The sequence below is a fragment of the Triturus cristatus genome, chromosome 3_2, assembly GCF_964204655.1.
Source record: "Triturus cristatus chromosome 3_2, aTriCri1.1, whole genome shotgun sequence".
NCBI lineage: Eukaryota > Metazoa > Chordata > Amphibia > Caudata > Salamandridae > Triturus > Triturus cristatus.
Window position 1 is genome coordinate 362,572,022 of NC_140584.1, and position 17,761 is coordinate 362,589,782.

The following is a 17,761-nucleotide window of genomic DNA, read 5'->3' on the forward strand; positions in this document are numbered from 1 at the left end:
TTTAGTATGAGAAAATGTGTTTTTTGCGTTTTTTGGAGGTGGTGGGGCTCTTCACTTGCTGCACCACTTTGAAAAGTCACCAGCCTCTCCTGTATTTGTACAATCGCCATTTTTCTTTTTACTTGAAATGTGCAGCACCCCATGCCTCCCCCCCCACTCTTGATCTGCACTGTATTAATACTGCGGGTGGGTGAAGGTTTTAACTATATCTGTGAAAATGGCACATCCAGGAAGTCGACCTAATTTTTTTTTTTGGTTGAAACATTTTTTATTATTTTCCAAATCAACAATGACTGTTCATTACATCACGGGTCCCCGTGTTCATTAAGAGTATCTTCCCTCCCAACCCCAACTCCCCCCCCCCCCACACCCCCATGTCAGTGCGCCCCTGCCCCCTACTTCTCCCCCGATGTGCCCCCCCTTCCAAGGAGATCATTTACAGTTGCTCACCCCCTCTCTGCGTAAGCAAATCATCCCTCTTGTCCAGGCCTCCGGTATATGTCTGGGGACCTCCTTCATTCCCATCTCATCTCATTCCCCAGTTCCCCTCGCCTCTTGCCGATCCGAAGTGCTCCCTCCTTCCCCCACCTCAGATATCAGCCCCTGGAGCTCAACTACCAACGCTTCCCATACCCTGGCCGTCGCTAACGCTTTCTCATCGTCTCTCCTCAGTGCCACCTGCACCCGGAGCGTACCCTCCGCCCCCGCCCATCTCACTAGTGCTGCCCTCCACCGCACGTAGCTAGGCCCCCCCCTGGATTTCCAGTGCAGGGTCAATTCTCTCTTAGCTAATATCAGCCCCAGATCATAGAACCTGCTAGTGACCTTCGTACGGCGGGTGTGGGGAAACCATAGCAACAAGCAAGTCCCCATCTCTGGAGTGATAGAGCGGTCTGTCACCTGATTCAGGCAGTCCACTACCTCAGCCCAATAATCGCCCAACTGCGGACAGGCCCAAAACAGGTGGCGAAAATCTGCCCCCTCTCCCCCACACTGAGGGCATGGAGATTGTGTTCCACCAAAGTATTGCAAGACCTTGGCCGGCGTCATATACGCCCTATGTAACGTGAAAAACTGAACTAACTGGAACCGTGCGTTCCGAGTTCCCTTCCAGGCCCTCCGCACCAGCGTGGACCACGTGGTCTCCGGTATCGTTTTCCCGAGGTCTGTTTCCCACTTTTCCTGCAGAGCGGCCAGAGGTTGCAAGCCCTCCGTCGACTATCTGCGGTATAGGCATGTAATGGCTTTGGTCGTCCCTGCCGCCATCACGACATATTGACAACCCGCCGCGGTCGGGGGTTCCGACAACCCCATATTCCAATGCTTCTGGATGTTCGCCACCAAAGCCGCATGGAGCAGAAAATCCCCCTGCGGGAGCCCGTAGGCGTCCTGTAAGTCCTGGAAGGGCAATAACACACCATCCCGGAATAGGTCCCCTACCATCTGTACTCCCAGCTCCTCCCAATTCGCTGGCCCTGACCAATCACCCCCATGTGGGAGCGCTGTACACATCCCAAGGGGGATTTCCGGAGCGTACGGGCGGACTATAGCTGCCCGCCTCTGTCCAGGAAGTCGACCTAATGAGGGAGTACAGTGTTTTCTGAGTATGTTTGACTTTTCAGAGGGTCTAGTTAAACCTGTCCAGCCTTCTACTCACCAAGTTTACTTGCACACACTGTTGGACAGGTAAAATATCCTATGCCCCAACCCCTTTCAGTGCAGATTAAAGGTGCAGGGGTGTAGAAACAGACTTGGTTAGGACAGGATTAGCCCAGCGGGTAGGGACAGCTCCGCTTGTGTGGGTAGGGTGCCAGAGGAAGCCATGGCAAAGTGCAGAGACCAGTAGCAGGGCTCTGTCAGTGCATGGGAGCCAGGAAGATGGGACCAACTTCACACAGTCCTAATTTATGTTTAAGAAATAAACAAACAAGGGGTGCTCATGTGTACCTTATAGCGCACCACTTCTTTATCTTAGCTACACACTTTGTTCTATCTGCTGAACACAATTACATACTTAATTCTCCAACATTAAGTAACATAATTTGTCTCTTTGGCATCCCACGTGCATCATCTGTCTCTTGTCTTTGGTTTAAAATCTGAATTCTTCTTGTGGCACAGTTACTTGGTCAGCACTAGTTGAATTTCCAGATGTACATCACATGTAAAATCTCTGACTCTGAACTGTCCTTCACTTTTGAAGTCTACATAAAGGTAAAAGGTACCAATCTCTAACCCTCCCTAGTTTGTAAAATCCTTCAACCGACACATCAGGTGGCGCTGTCGATATTTCTGGTCGCGGCATGCCTGGGCCACAGCAATATATCTCCTTCACTGCTCTGCATGGAAACTCTTCACCAGGGTACGAATGCTTTAGAACCTGGCAAACAGGCTGTCCTTAAACCTCCAAAAATATGGCCTCGTTCTGGCCACCCTGAAAACTTTCACTGCCTCTCAGTAGAAGCCAGGATCAAAGACAGTATGTTCAGTACAGTCCATAGAGCCAATTAGAGCAATGGCCATGAACACCTGCAGAAAATTGCTCAACGTGAAAGTCTCAAATACCTGGGCCTGCAGGGCTGAGGACTAGAACGCCGTCAACCCCACCTTGAGATAAGCACATAACCACCTACCAAGCAGAAAACGCCGAAAGTCTGAATTAACTATACAGAAATGTGCCCTAATGTTCCTCAGATTCGGTGTCCCAATGGAGGAATGTGTGGCGCGCGCTTTGCCTTGACTGGACTCGCTTCCCTTGTCTCTTTACCAAACTGCACTTTGAAAACTACTCTAGTGCTCTGAACTAATCAAAGACGAATATCTTTCAAGAGAAAAAATGCCAGTTTCGCAAGTTAATTTAGCAATTAACGCCCGAAAGTCTGAGGCAACTCTTAACCAGAACCAGTTGTCTAATTGTGAAAACACTAAAAGTATTTAAGGGTTCCTTACAGTCGCCGTTCCTTTCTAAGAGACGCCATGTTACGCGTGTTTCAGCGCATGGCATTTCCCGATGACGCTGCTCCCGTCATCAGGAATATTAGTCGGTTGCCCCGGCTCCTCCCCCCTCTGGTTATGATGTCGGTTGCCCGTTCAGATGAAGTGTTAAAAAGCACACCCACTGCCATTAAAATTCCCCTCGCCTCCTGCCACGGGCTGCGAATGAGAGCGCGGATTATTCATGCACGTGCGCGCTGTCTGATATTTCGAGTTGGAATACTTTATAACGGAAATCTGCCTTCTCTGGGGATGAAAGCAAAACAAATTTAAGGATTAAATCACACAGAGGTATAATCCCCCAGGGAAACCGACTTCGGTTATTATGATTATGCCGTGATGTGCACCTCGCTATGGCTGAGCCCGCGCGCGCGCCATTTCAGCTGGGAATAATTTGGGGGGTTTTATATAGTAGATTAGAATGCGCTTCTGGAGCCTGATGAATAACAACCTCCGATGCTTGCATTTCTTGCCTCTCGTTATTATTATTTTTGTTGGGGATTATTAAAATAGGGCTCCTTTAAAGAATTACAGTGTGTTATCTTTCGGGGGGTTGGTGGTGGGGGGTGGAGTGGGTGCAAGGAAGGGCCGTGAGTTACAATTTCATCAAAGATTGCATAAGGAAATCTTAATTAGACATTTATATAGATTTGGTATGCTTTGTATTTATAGAAAGTCCATAAATATGTATAGACAGGTTGACATTTATACAAAAAAAAATCCCATTCACATGCCTTCGGAGTGTTTTATTTGCCTCCCTCGCGCGTGGCGCTCTAAAGGCTGATTAGTAATAAATCGTGCAAATACACTTGCTTGCTGGTGCAGCGCCAGCATGCGTAGGCATAGGTATAGCCACTTTGGGATATCATTACTTTTATGGACTGTGCGGGATACCACAGTTAGAGTAAGGGTTTTGAGATCTTACACGCGCAAACATTTAAGGAGCCTCCTGAAAATTCAAATGTTCGCTTTCACAAGACCCTCTTGTGCTACAGAATGACCCTCGGATGTGAATGAATTCCTATGGGAATTATTTATTAATCTACGTCACCAGGGAAATTGCTCGTTCTTGTGCGGACAGGAGACACCACCCTCAAAACCCTGGACCAGCCCATGATAGGTCTTTTATTTGTGGTCTGGGCACCAGGCCATTTCGTATTAGCAAGTCTGTGCATGCATTACGCGGGGATATTTTTACTGCTTGCAGGAGCGTTGAGAGCATAATTGGTCTGACCACCCTCACACCCTTGGTATACCTCAACCTCTTCCATCTCAAATACAGAGTTGAGTTATAAGAACTGATGACGACAACTGGACATGTCGACAGCCTAAACTTGTTCCCTCTTCGGATTGGGTTTGGAACCATTAATGGGCTTAGGGGCTAATTACAAATTCACCTGTAATTCTGATGGGACTAGTAACACAAGTTATCCACCACATCAAAGTTATGAGATCCATGGGAACACTGCAGATCTTTTTGCTTTTACCTGGAGATTCAGCAGTCTAAATCTTCAGGTGAAAGTTTTGGTGAATCAGACCCAGAATTACTGATTTCCTCCAGTGACTCAACAGTGGGTTCTCAGGGTTTCCATTATTTTTGCACCCCCCACAGTTCGCAGGACCCCCGTGTCATAAAGGGGGTACTAAAAAGACCCCTGAATCTGGGGCTCTCGCAATGAGGTCACAGGTGTGCTGCATTTCCCTTGCAGAACCTAAATCCACTCTCAAAAAAAGTGTATAAAAGTCCCTCATAATTGACTTTGTTTCACTCCACAATTGAAGTTTGCAACGTCTTGATTCTTGGCCCACCAACAAAATGTGTTATTATCCTGAAAAGAGCTTTTAAGAATTCCAGATAATTTCACAATATTTAGTCTAGGAGCGGCTCTAACTGTGAATTGTAAGTTGCCACGGTTTGTAAACTAGTATTTTATAATAATATCGTCCTATTTTTATTTCATATACTTAATGTACTTATTGCTTTTATTTATAAATAACTCAAATATGTAGTGTACACCAATTGAAACTGGAAAATATTGAGAAATACTAGAAAATAGGGCATATTACCATGACATTACTGAGATTGTTGTCACTTCTGTACCTCTGTACCATATTCTGCCCCTTTGTGTCATTGTTTAATGTCATTTTCATTGTGTTTGTTTGTTGGCCAGTGTGAAGAAGTGTGTCTGGTTGCCTGACTTTTAGTGACTAGAAAGTCCAATTTCAAAGGTGCTTTGTGGTCGTAAAGCCTATTACTCACAAAAGCGCAGGGTTTTTGACAGCAAAACATCTTGTTAGACGGTATCAAGGAAATTTTACAAGTCAATCGGGGGCATATCAGCAAGACAATTATCGCCACTTTAGCGGCCGTTTTAGGCCAGAAAGCGGCGATAATTGTTTCGCCCTATTAGCAAGGTCACGCTATCGCGTGAATCCTTGCCTCAGCGCCCTTTCCCTTAACGCCCATCTTTGCATCACTAATGAGATGCAAAGTGGATGTTCCTCCCCAGAATAACGGGAGAAATGTCGCTAAGCAACATTTCTCCTATTATCAAGCCTCACGCTAACCAGCAGAGCGATAAGAAAAGAAGTGCTAACCTCGGTTATCGCTACTTTCCTTACGCCTGCTTTTCATCTGACTTAGCCATGATATCCTATGGAAGGTGGATATCATGGCTAAGTCTGTCCCTGCCCTTTCAGCAAGCATTTGCCAAACGTTGTGCGATTATCGCTGGATTTCCAGCAATAATCGCACATTTGGCAGTTTGCGCGTTGATTTTTATCGCTGTTGAGATGAGCGTTGCTGATAGCACGCTATCTCAGCGATAAAAATCAGCGTTAGCCGGCGACATTTATCCTCGCGCTAAGCGCGCTGAGATAATTATCTCCGGTTCTTGCTGATATGCCCCCCAGTCTTTCCCACTCGTAAAAGGGCTTTTGTGATCTATTACAAAATGTAAATAGGAGGTTGTGTGAAATAGCCCCCCCTCTTCAATTTGGTTTCACAGTAAAATGTATATCCCAAACTTAGGGTGATAACTGATTCACAAACATTTCTTCGCTGGGGGAAGCCCTTTGTTATTCACCCTCACAAAGTTCGTTTTACCTTCCTAATTTAGGGGGAGTTAGTCAAGTCCATCCCTGGATCAAATCTTCAAATCAATCATTTCCAAGGTGAAAATGGGTCAGAGAGGAGTTTGTGAAAGCCACCAAACTTACCAGTTTGTGGTGTAGTACAAACATTCAAGTCAAACCATGCCCTTTTCTGCCAATTCCCTGTCCATTCCATAGGGTTTACAGCTGCATAAATGTATGCAGTCTACGAATACAATTGTAGAGTAGCAGAACACTTTGTGCCTGCCAGGCACCATTTTGTGGATACTGAAAAGGCATAAAAGAAGCAATTTTATCCCAGAAACCTAGGTTTACAGGTGTCAATAGCTCAGTCGTGGCTCCTTGTGGGAGTGCTGCAGGGTGGTGGGGTGGGGCGGGAGAGGGGCAGGGTGGGGAGTAGTCAACTCTGGCATAAGGCCGAACGGAGTTCAATTAATAAATAAATAAATAAATAAAAATTAATTGCGCGCGCTGCATTGCATCTCTGCATTGCAACACGTGCAATACAATTTGTTTTATTTATTTATTAACTGAACTCCGTTCGGCCTTATGCCGGAGTTTACTACCCCCCACCCCGCCCCACCTCCCCGCAGCAATCCCACGAGGAGCCGCGACTGCAATAGCTTTGTGAAGGCTGCTGGAGTTTTTCTATAGCAGTGTGTTAGACTGGGCCTTTGTTGGTGTGGTCTGCCCTAACCTTTTTGTCTGCCAGCCTCATGTCCTCGTCCAACTGCAGTGGCTCAGTTGTTTCCTGTAGGTGTGGCTGGGCTCAGTGATGGAAGAGCACTGCAGGGGGAAGGAATGGTGTCACTATCCAAGTACGCATGTTGGTTTGGCCAGCCGTCTCTGACCGACCAAACAGTCATACGCACTTAGCATGTTTTCCACCCAGGCTGTGTTACAGCCTGGATGGAGAACATGCCTAGGCTCCTAATTGCCATCTGAGTGCCGAACCATGGTGCTCAGACCAATCACAAAGCTAAATTGCAGCGTTGTGATTGTTTAATGGGTGCCTGGAAGCCCGGGTGCTTCCTGCTGCAGACTCCAGAAAGAAGATAAAGAGGACGGAGGAGAGGCAGTTGCCGGTTGTACTAAAGTGTTTTTTTTTTGTTGTCCTTTTCATTTTCCCCACCTCCGCCCGCCCTTCTTGCCATAACCCGCCCTCCTACATCACCACCCCCATCCGGGAGCAGCTGCTGCTGCCTGACACACACCATCATCTCGCTGTGCAGCAGGAGTGTGCACAAGATCAGAAGCCATCTGAGATGCCAAGGCATGAGGAGTTTGAGGAGTGCAGGGGATGTTTGCAGAGTCCAAGGGACCCGTGTTTACAACCAGGGGACCTGTACTAGCTTGCGCTCTAGAGCGTGTGGTTTCTGGGGGGTGTTGCGGAAACCTGAGCCGAGACTGTCTTCGGCCACCAGGATGACAATGCCTGACACAGCGATCTCTGTTCAAGGTCATTGGCTCCCTCTTCCATGACCCACTCTGCGTGTGCATTGTTTTGGAAAGCACTGTGACGAGACCCTAGGGTTTCATGTGCCTTGTGGGCTTCTGCAGCTGACTGTCAGGGGTCTACAGTAGGTTACACCTTCGCCTCAGATGAAAGCATTTCCAAAGACTTGTAAGCATGCCAACTTCCTGGGTCACAACCTTTTGTCTATGGGCAGGATATTGATCCGGCAATCGTGCAAGTGCTGTCGGAAGCCTGGAGGTCTAATTCGGATGGACATAAATAAGTAACTGTTTCTTTTCGTGTTAGGTGGTTTCAACTGTCTAGTCAACAGAGCGCCAGCTGGGGCAACGTGTATTGATGGCTGGTGTAGTTGAAGACTGAGAGGCTGGGTCACGAGGCGTAGTCAAATAACTGTGACTCTTTAACATTTTCTGCTAATGGGAAATTCTGACAATTGCATATAACTTTAAAGTGTATATACAATGTGTGTTTCATTTTGATTTAACTAGAGAAGTTTCATAAATGTGTATAGCTGTAAAGTGTATATACAATGTGTATCTCATTTTGATTTCAATGTGTGTGTGTGCAATACAAAGACAAGTTTTTTTATGAATACGGTGTGGAATATTTTTGTGGCGTATGCAGTGTGTAGGGTTGTAGGTCTAATACTTTGCACGTGAGCCCTGAGGATAAGACTGACTGCTCAGTGGTAAGCTACCAGAGAGTGAGCACAGGTTATCAGACAAGTGTATCATACTCATCCTATTTGGTACGGTGGATTCTGACTGGCTGCGATGAATCTCAGCCAGCCCGAATCCGCTGGGTCTAATCCAATGCCTCACTTTGAGGGGTAGGAGCACTTTTCAATGAACAACAAAACCATTAAAGGTATGAAAGAACCTAAAGCTGTCAAATAAGAATGAAATTGTATAAAATAGGACAAGCCTTTGATGAAAATATAAATGACCTCAGAGGTCATGGGTACAGAGTTCATGAGTGAATCAATAAGCAGGGACATTCATTATGGTAGGGAAGTGGTATAAATACTTACCTATAAATGAACAGAGTGTGGGAGTTAATCAGGTAAGCCGTTTCCTCCAAACGGCTTCAAACTGGTTCTCCGCAAGAAAAGTTATAAAAAATGGCCAAATTGTGTATTTAACAGATCAATTTTAACAGAAAATGGCAAACATTTGTGCGTTTTCAGTCCCAATAAAGCTTTGACTTTTTAATGAAAATGTGGATTTTTCAACTCCAATGCCCAACAACTGGCTAAACAGCAACTGCACGTTTAAAAATTATATTCAGCATCTTTTTGACATATTCCTTCCTTCATCTTCCAATTATGTTATCAATCAGTTATTTTAAATAAGAAAAATGTAATCAAACTAGAAAAAAATCTCACAGACACCAGCTGCAGTGGGCACACTTACACTCCCTCACAGGCTCAGACGCAATGCAATAATCATATCACATTATAGAAAGCTTGCAGGATCTAACACATTGCATGTTACACAGGTATTTTAAGCTCAAGTCTCGAACGGCAGCAGTAATATATTTAAAAAAAATCTGCATAAGCAATGAAATGCCTCCACACGGCCCATGAAATAACAGTGATAGCCATAAATGCCTTCTGTTATCATAGGACTACGTTTGTCTATAATACCCCCAAACTTAACATGAATTGTCATTTAGATACCAGTTGTCAATGGAATTAGGAAATGTAATAATTGTGTGGGAAATACCCACTTGCCAGTTTCTGAAAACACAAACGTTTTACCATTAAGTACAAAAGCTTCATTTTGCATTCATAAGCTCAGTACCCTCAAAGAGAAGTTTTTTGTTGTTGTCCTCATTGCACCTTCAGTTTCTCAAAGTGCTGTTCACTCCACAGAGGGAAACTGACTCACTGAGACAACTGCTGCAAACTTGCTGGACCCACCAATCCAGTTTACCGCACAGCTTTTCCAGGGTAATAATCGGACAATAAATATATTATTACCTTTCAGAATAGTACTTCCATACCCTTTAATACCTTCTAAAATCACATGCCACATCTACTTGAAAAACATGGTTAGCATTAGGCCTGGGCTAAAATTTCGTTCCGTTCGCGGAAATTGCGATCATTTACATTTTCGCGTTCCGCGGAAAGTGCGAAAATGTCAAAATTTCCGCATTCCGCAGCTTGGCGATAATTTGTTTCTTGCTCGCACTGTAAAATAATACATTCTCGCGCGCGATCGCCTTACCTGAATCCCTGCGTTCGCCGACAAGTTTTCTTGATCCGGTCGCGTTCTCCATGAGATGTATTGTTTTTAGCCATTTGCGCTGTCTCGCGACAGTTCGCGCCCGCAGTGACATCATGCGTCGCACGATCACGTCTTTCTTCTCGCGATCATGCACCGCGAGACAACTGAAAACAAGATGGCCGCGCCCGCGAGCAACCACATGGGTAAGTTGGCGAGCCGCAACCATGCAGAAAATCTCGCGAACAAGCGGGAAAAAAACTTCCGCATCTTCGCGATATTTCCACGTGTTTGCGATAATTTTTAACATTTTCGCGATAATTTGCGAAAGTGGATTTCGCAAATTCCGCCCACCCCTAGTTAGCATACTTCAGCAAATCGCTGATAGTGGGAGGGTCCACCAATTTCCATTTCCTACATATCTCACGCCTCATGAGCAGAACTAGAAAGAAAATGAGTCTCACCTTATTATCTTCAAACTCAGGTCTTAGCGAAAGTATCTGCCAAAGAACCTTAACCTGCCCCTCAGATATGTCACTTAAGATCTTACTAACATCATTCCAGTACATTGACAATGAAGGACAGGCTGTAAATATATGTTTATCATCCGCTTGTAATGCTCCACACTTCAGGCAAGATGAATTCATATATGCCACTTTTGCCAGCTTTCCCGGGGTCCAGTAGGCCCTATGAATGGTATAAAGTGAATTTTTTTAAGAGGCACTGATTTCACTACTGAATATACATTTTTTAGTGATACTTACCAGAGCTGGTTGACGTTAGTCTCAATTAAGTCCTCCTTACAGATCAAAAAAAGGCTCTGCCAGATGTTTATCTTCGTCCTCCAAAAGATCCCAATACCATATTGCAACTTCCTTTTTTAGGACCTTGTTGCTTTCTAAACGATCCTCCATTCCGCCTCCTCTCCCCAGGCCTGTGATGCTTACCATGCTGCAGCTGATAATATTTGAATGTAGAGATCATACCCTCGGTAAGTGCTGCCAGCTTCTCCCAGCCCATTAATCCTGCCCCATAATTCAGATCTCACCAGCGATTCCCACCTGCTTCTTCCAGGGGCGGTCTAAGGACATCCTTCAGGTATTCAGGGGTCCCTGGTAAATCCCAAATTGGGGTGGATCCAGCATAGTATGGGATATTGAAAATTCTCCCAGCACACATCCTTGTCATTAATGCAGCTATAAGCACTTTCAGCCTAACTTTCTTAAAATACCTTGGGTCTCCATATTTGTTCAGAAAATGGTGGCATCCTACCTCCTCTAACATAGCCTTATACATTCGAGTTGTCTGGGGCATTCAGTCACTTCTGAATGTCCTTAAACTGATAGGCACGGCAATAGAGCTGAAGTCAGGGAGAGCCAATCCTCCTGCCAACAATTCCCTCCTAAGCTTTTCCCATGACAATCCAATGCCCTTAGATGCCCAAATAAAGCTGCTGATTGCCCTGGATCTTACTGATGTACCCTTTGGACAAAGTGATCGGTATTGTATCAAATAGAGAAGTGGCCTTACGGAGAATTAACATTTTGACTAGACTCACTCTCCTGTATGTTGTTAAAGGTAAATTGTTCCATTTCCCCAGCAGCATATCTATTTCCCAACTCACTTTCTTTATATTGACAAGAGGGATGTTGCTCAGTTTGTGTACAATTTGAACCCTCAAAGAGAAGTTAGTCAGTTTCATGACCACAGTAATTTTGTAATTAAATCCCTGAGATTTTAGTTTTTAGTAAATATGTGGGGTGCATATTTCCAGAACACACTTTCCCTGACATTTGGCAGAAGTGGTTGATAACAGATGTTTATTGTGTCACAACTCAATTGTACTTAATGAATGGACTTTGGAAAAATCAAAGGCTGAGTGAACACTTCAGGATTCAAACCAGTAACAACAGCTTCAAATACATACTGCAGAAGATGCACTGAGCCACCAGACCCAACTTATGAAGAAGGCCACTCATGGTGACTGTTTAGGAAGCTAAATAGCTATATTTTTGAAGTTTGATGGCATTGAATGTAATTAAGAAAGCCTGAAAGCAACTCAGGCCTTGACTGAATGCCCTTAGATGTTTTTCATGGTCTCGAAGGTGTGGTTTTATTTATTCAGGCCAGCTAGGATTTGAGCTGTGAAATGGAAAATTGCAGGAGTTATTGGTTGTGCCAATCAAAAGAGAGTTTCTGTTATCAAAGGGTTGAAGGATCTCTGTCCTCTGTCCTCAATTAGATTTCTCAGCAGAGAATATAAAGATAGGAGAGGATGTTCCAGCTGCACTCACACTCCTGAAACCTAAACAGTTTTTCTTTGCCCCCTTGGTCGCATATTGGGTGGTAATCTCCAATTCTTAACTTTGCAAGGGAGCAGACCATACACTAGACAGCGAGGGCCATAGTACAGAAAGAGCCCAGGTGTGCAACAGGTGTTTTCGCCAGCCCCTTGCAACCCTGGAGTACATTGGAATTATAAAAGTGGCCACAAATGCTTGTGCATCCCCATCTACAATATAGATCACACTGTCCACATTTTGAGGAGGCGTAATTGTGAGGGAGTTTCCCTCATTTGCATATGGCATGGCCACATGTAGTGAGAGAACACATAGTCATGGATGAGGCATACAGGCAATAACCTCTTACTATGTGCTACATAGAGATGTTGCACAGTCAGTGTGCCTCCTAGGTTGGCTCTTGGTAAGGGGTATGGGAGCCCGATTCACCCCTCAGGCATCAGCCTCTTCCAAGAGAGACTTGTCTAACTCTACTGAAAGACAGAACTATGGTTTTACCTTCAGCCCTTCCTTACACTAGTACACTTTCGTCAGCTCAGACACAAGCTGACAGAGATTGTGCCTGCTAGTAACAGCGTTTTTTGTAATTGGGCACCAGGTGCTGGTCTGTTCGAGGCACACCTAATTAAGGGTGTCCTGAAGCACAAATAGGGACAGTGCATTCAGGCCTTTATTTATGAAGGCCTGCGTCACATTTACCCCGCTGTTGCATCACTTTTAGTGATGCTGCGGTGGAGTAAATAATTCGCCATGTGCCATATTTATGAAAAACTCATCTAGGTAGATGCGTCACTTCCCAAACCCCTGCGCTACATTATACCTGCGACAGGTATAATGTATACCTGCGACAGGTATGATGTATGCAGGGCGGGCAGTCCCCCGCAAGAAAGGGTCATAGAAGTGACACCGTGAAATCTATAAGATATCACTGCGCCACGTCTAGGACACCAACGCGTCAAAACCTGACACCTGCCTCATGGTGTAAGGGTGACGCAGGCCCTTTCAGATGGGCTTGCCCCATGTGAAAGGACACATTTCTGGAGTTACATCTGTTTTCAGACACACCTCAGCAATGCACCACTTTTGCGCTGACAGATACGTCAGTAATACTGACATATCTTTCATTCCATGTCGCAAGAAGGGCGCTCTGAGAAGTGTTGCATCGCTGCTTTCACGCAGCGATACAACACTTATCATAAATGACACCCTCAATGTATAAATCGAGCCCAGTATACAGTGGCGTAGCAAGGGGGGGCGGACCGCCCTGGACGGCACGAGTTTTGGGGGTGGCGATACGCGAGGGCGGCAAACGCAGGAAATCTCGCCAGCACCCCCACCCAGTGTCCCCCACGTGCTTAAGCACGGCCGCGGGGCAACAACGGAAGGGGCCACCACGGACGGCCAAGTGCCTAGCTACGCCACTTCCAGTATTTTTGCCGTGTTTATGTTGCTTTGAAATGATCTTGCCTTTTCACAAGCTGAGTCATTTTTGTCAGTAAAATGTAATTTGAAAATTAACTTACTTCACACAAAAAATGAAAATCATCACATTAAGAACTTAAAAACGTATTTTATTAGAATTTCAGACTTTAGTGTGCACATGACAATCAGGTGGCACTACCCTTAAACTTGGGGGAAGAGAGGAAAGTGGCTGAATATGCTTACGTTTATGAACAGGGTTTGACTGGCCTATAGGGCAATCAGGCAGTGCCCTAAGGGCTGGTCTGAGAGGTCAGTGCGCGGGCCGGTTGTTTGGCAGGTCGTGGGCCTATTTCATGGTCTGCTAGGCCGGTGCTTACTGTTTATGTCCCTAATATTAAAACAAGCATTGCATGCAGCAATCACAAATCCTTGCAGTCTTCTATACCTTTCAAGACACTTATACACTTATAAGTTCAAAACTGTCCCAATTTTGAAAACATGAGCAACATTTTAGCTATATAATTCACTAACCCGGGCCACTTTTATTTTAGTGCCCTGGCCTATTTTCTTTCCCAGTATGACCCTGTTTATAGATTATGGGCATTCTGAAATTCTAGTTTGCTCTCCTGCTATTTCAACTCAGAGGAAATAATCATGCAGTACTCTTTTCACATGAGGCTGAGGCATTCCCCACCCCCTTACCCAATAGCAAGCACATTTGTAATGTTTGAGGTAGCTGGCAGGTAACCCTTCATAACTTTTCCCACAAAAGATATGGAAGCAAAATCTGTGCCATTATTTCCCACATGTTGAGGTTAATAAAGGTACCCAAGCTTTGTGGACTCCCGTGGAAGAAATCTAGAAAACTGCCAAAATGCAGCAAAACTTTGGGTTTGTTTGGAAAATGGGAAAAAGCGCTGTGCAAGAAGGTTTATGTTTTTTGTCTAAAAAGTGCATCAGCAAAAATGGTTTGCTGTGCCAAGATCACCCCCTTCCCAGCTTTCAGGAATAGACAGAGTTATAAAAGGATAATTTTTTTACCACCGTTTTTACAGCTTTCTCAGTGGTATACCTAGCTACAGTTGGTGGGGAATAGAGGTGTGAAAACCCAAGGGTGAACATTGAAAGCTGTGCACTATTCTAAATTCAGCAAGGAACATTTATGAAGGTTGTTCATGGTTTTCTCAAATAAACTAATGAAAGTAAGTAGAAAAAATACAATCTGCAACAATGTTTTCATCTATATTTGTTTCCTACACCAATGTCCAATCTACAAAAGTAATATATTGTTACGTACACCTGACTTGTCTGGTCGCAAGGATATATGGTTTTTGTTAGTTGTCCAAAAATGATGCAATGCTCAGAGCCAACAACTGAGCTGCAGCTTATGATGAATTTTCATTGCGTACTAACCTTGAATCAATTCCTATGGTAACATATAATAAATGGAAAATAGGTATGAAGAAAACCTATTCATTTGTGAAATGTCGAAGTTTATTAGTTTAGGTATAGTGCTTATTTGTGCAACTAGAAATTCCATTGATAATAATAATTCCTCTGTTATTCTGTTTAAGCAGACTTCTCCTGATAAAAACAGTACCCTACTTGTGTGGTTTGTCCAATCACTATTGATAGAAAAGGCCCCAAAATGTGTAAAAAAAATATCAAGAGTTTTCCTCTGAAATTCACTTGATCTGGTGAGGTTGGTAGCTGTGTTATTATAAACCAGACATTTCTGAACACTAAAAACCTAAGAGAGTCCAGAGTGGTGTGGCCTGCATGGATCCCATTAAATTTGTTTTCTGAATCTTAATGCCCTGCAAATGTCACTTTTTGCATAAAATGAAGGATTTTCCTCGCATTTCTGGGAAATAAAGGTCCAGAATATGGGGAGCATTTACAATATTTCCGCCACCCAGTATTTCCTCACTTCTCCCAATGAGAACAGTACTCACTTTTGTGAGTTGGCTTATCACCTGTGACAGGTAACACCCCTAACAAATATCAACATTTTACCTTCCAAATTGACCCCTTCTAGTGATGTGAGACGCTGATGTATTTGGACCCGGGCTTGGCCGACACTCATGGAAGCCTACTAACCTGAGACATTTCACAAAAGTAGACACCCAGGGGGGTTTATAGTCATGTGACTTAGGTGTATCCCGCTCAATTGCCGTGCCTTTAAGAGCACCGGGGTGGGGATCTCACCTGATGTCAGGATGGGCGGAACCCCACTCCATTCTTTTTATTTTAATTATCAGTGCTTGGGTTCTAGGATGCTTCCTCTCTCCCTGTATAAAGCAAATGGTAGTGGGGCAAAACCCTCAGATCTGTCCCCAAATTGGATCCATAAAGGAGGAGACCAATTGACCATGCTTGGGGTGGACACCACACCCATTGAAGCCATCCCTGGTGCCTAGTGGGTTGATCCCTGCTTGGAAACGGCCTGCTGCAGCAATCCTCGAATGAGGATCCATTAGTGAGAGGTGTTTTGGGAAAAGGGAGATTGTCTACTTGATCGGAGCTCAGATGCAGAGATATGCCATTTGAGATGTAGGGTGGAGGATGAGAAAATTTTGACTTCTTCGCTAAAATCATTAAAATATCAAGAGTACTTTAGCCAAGACCGTAACCTCCAAGTGAAAGTTCTTCCATACCTCCCATTAAATGTGATACCTTCCTTTTTCCATGTTGCTTGGAAAGGACTGGACTGTCTCAGCTTGAGAAAACGTTAGAATATGTCACTAAGGTTGACTGACTCTGATCTAAGCTGGTTGGCACACAGTGGTATGGACTGCTTGGTACTCAAACAGTTTTTGATGCTTACAGCACCGTATGTCTTCAAACTAAGGGCATCATTCAAAGGTGAGTGGCTCAGACTCACTACCACCAGCAATTGCTCTGCCACCTAACTTAGATTTACTAGCCATTGTTGCAGACATTGTTCCCCTAAATATCTTCCATGTACATACCTGGAACTGCTTTGGTGGAAAATGGCAGATCTCCCATCACTTATGCAATTCCTGGAGACCTATTGACAAAGTGGTGGTCAATTTGCAGGAATCATAAATATAATGTCCCTCATGTCTTGTAGAATTTATCAATGTATACTGAGAACATTGGAAGAGACTTGATGTCATCTTGTGCCACCCTGGTTTATCTTGCCTTCCTCAGTGTAGATCCAGAATACCGAGGATCGAATATCAAGTGGCCACAATAGTGCAACCAAAATATCAATGGTCAAAATATCGTAAAGTAAGTATGTATACATTTTCTGTAGCTACCTCCAGATATTGACAACATATAAGGTACGTAGATGTGGATTTATGACTAGAACATTTATACTTACCTATATGCACTTACCTCCTCTCTATTTTGATTTCTATATTTTGGTCACAATATTATGGCCTTTCAATATTCCATCCTTAATATTGTGGATTAAAATTGCTGACTTGGACAGAAAATAAGCCATTTTTGCCAGTACAACAAGGCACAAAGAGTCTCCCCAATGGTGGAGTGAGTGGATCCTACATCAGGAACACCACTTTCCAGATGGACAGCCACTTACTTTTTCGCAGATGTCCTACTACCACCCACTAGTAAATGAGCCCATACATTCTGAGAAAATATATATATATTTAACTTCAAGTAATTCAATGCTTTTATGGATCCTTAATACGTATAACTCCCCTAAACCAGATATGTTGGAGGTATGAGAATTGTGCCTTCATTCTTAAACTCTCGGTGCACCCATTTAGAGGACAGTGTAAACATCTTAATGGGTTAAATCGAACTGCTTTAGTCCCAGATACATAGCTTCTGAAGCACAGTTCTTCATTTTACCCTTCGCGTTCGCTCCTTCTTTCAGGGCTGATACCCAAAAGTAATACATTCACTTTCACTGGGCCACCATGAGCTTCCTACCTTCGGAAAGACCCACCATCACACACTCCTCCTTCTGAGTCCAATCAACTTGATTCTGATGAGGTTGTCTGATCACTTGAAAGCAGACTAGTCATCTCAATTGTTTTCTATCCTTTCATACCCCCATGTAAAAAGAGAATGAGTGGAAATGTAGGAGAGATAGAGTGTTTGTGTGTGTTTTTCTTAATCAAAGGATTGTGCCATGTGGTGTCCAACTTGCACCCGTGCACTCTGTGTGAGGGTGGCGTATCTGTTCCTCTACTGGTGTCTAACATGATGAAGACAGGCTCAGGTATCCTCCTGTTCCA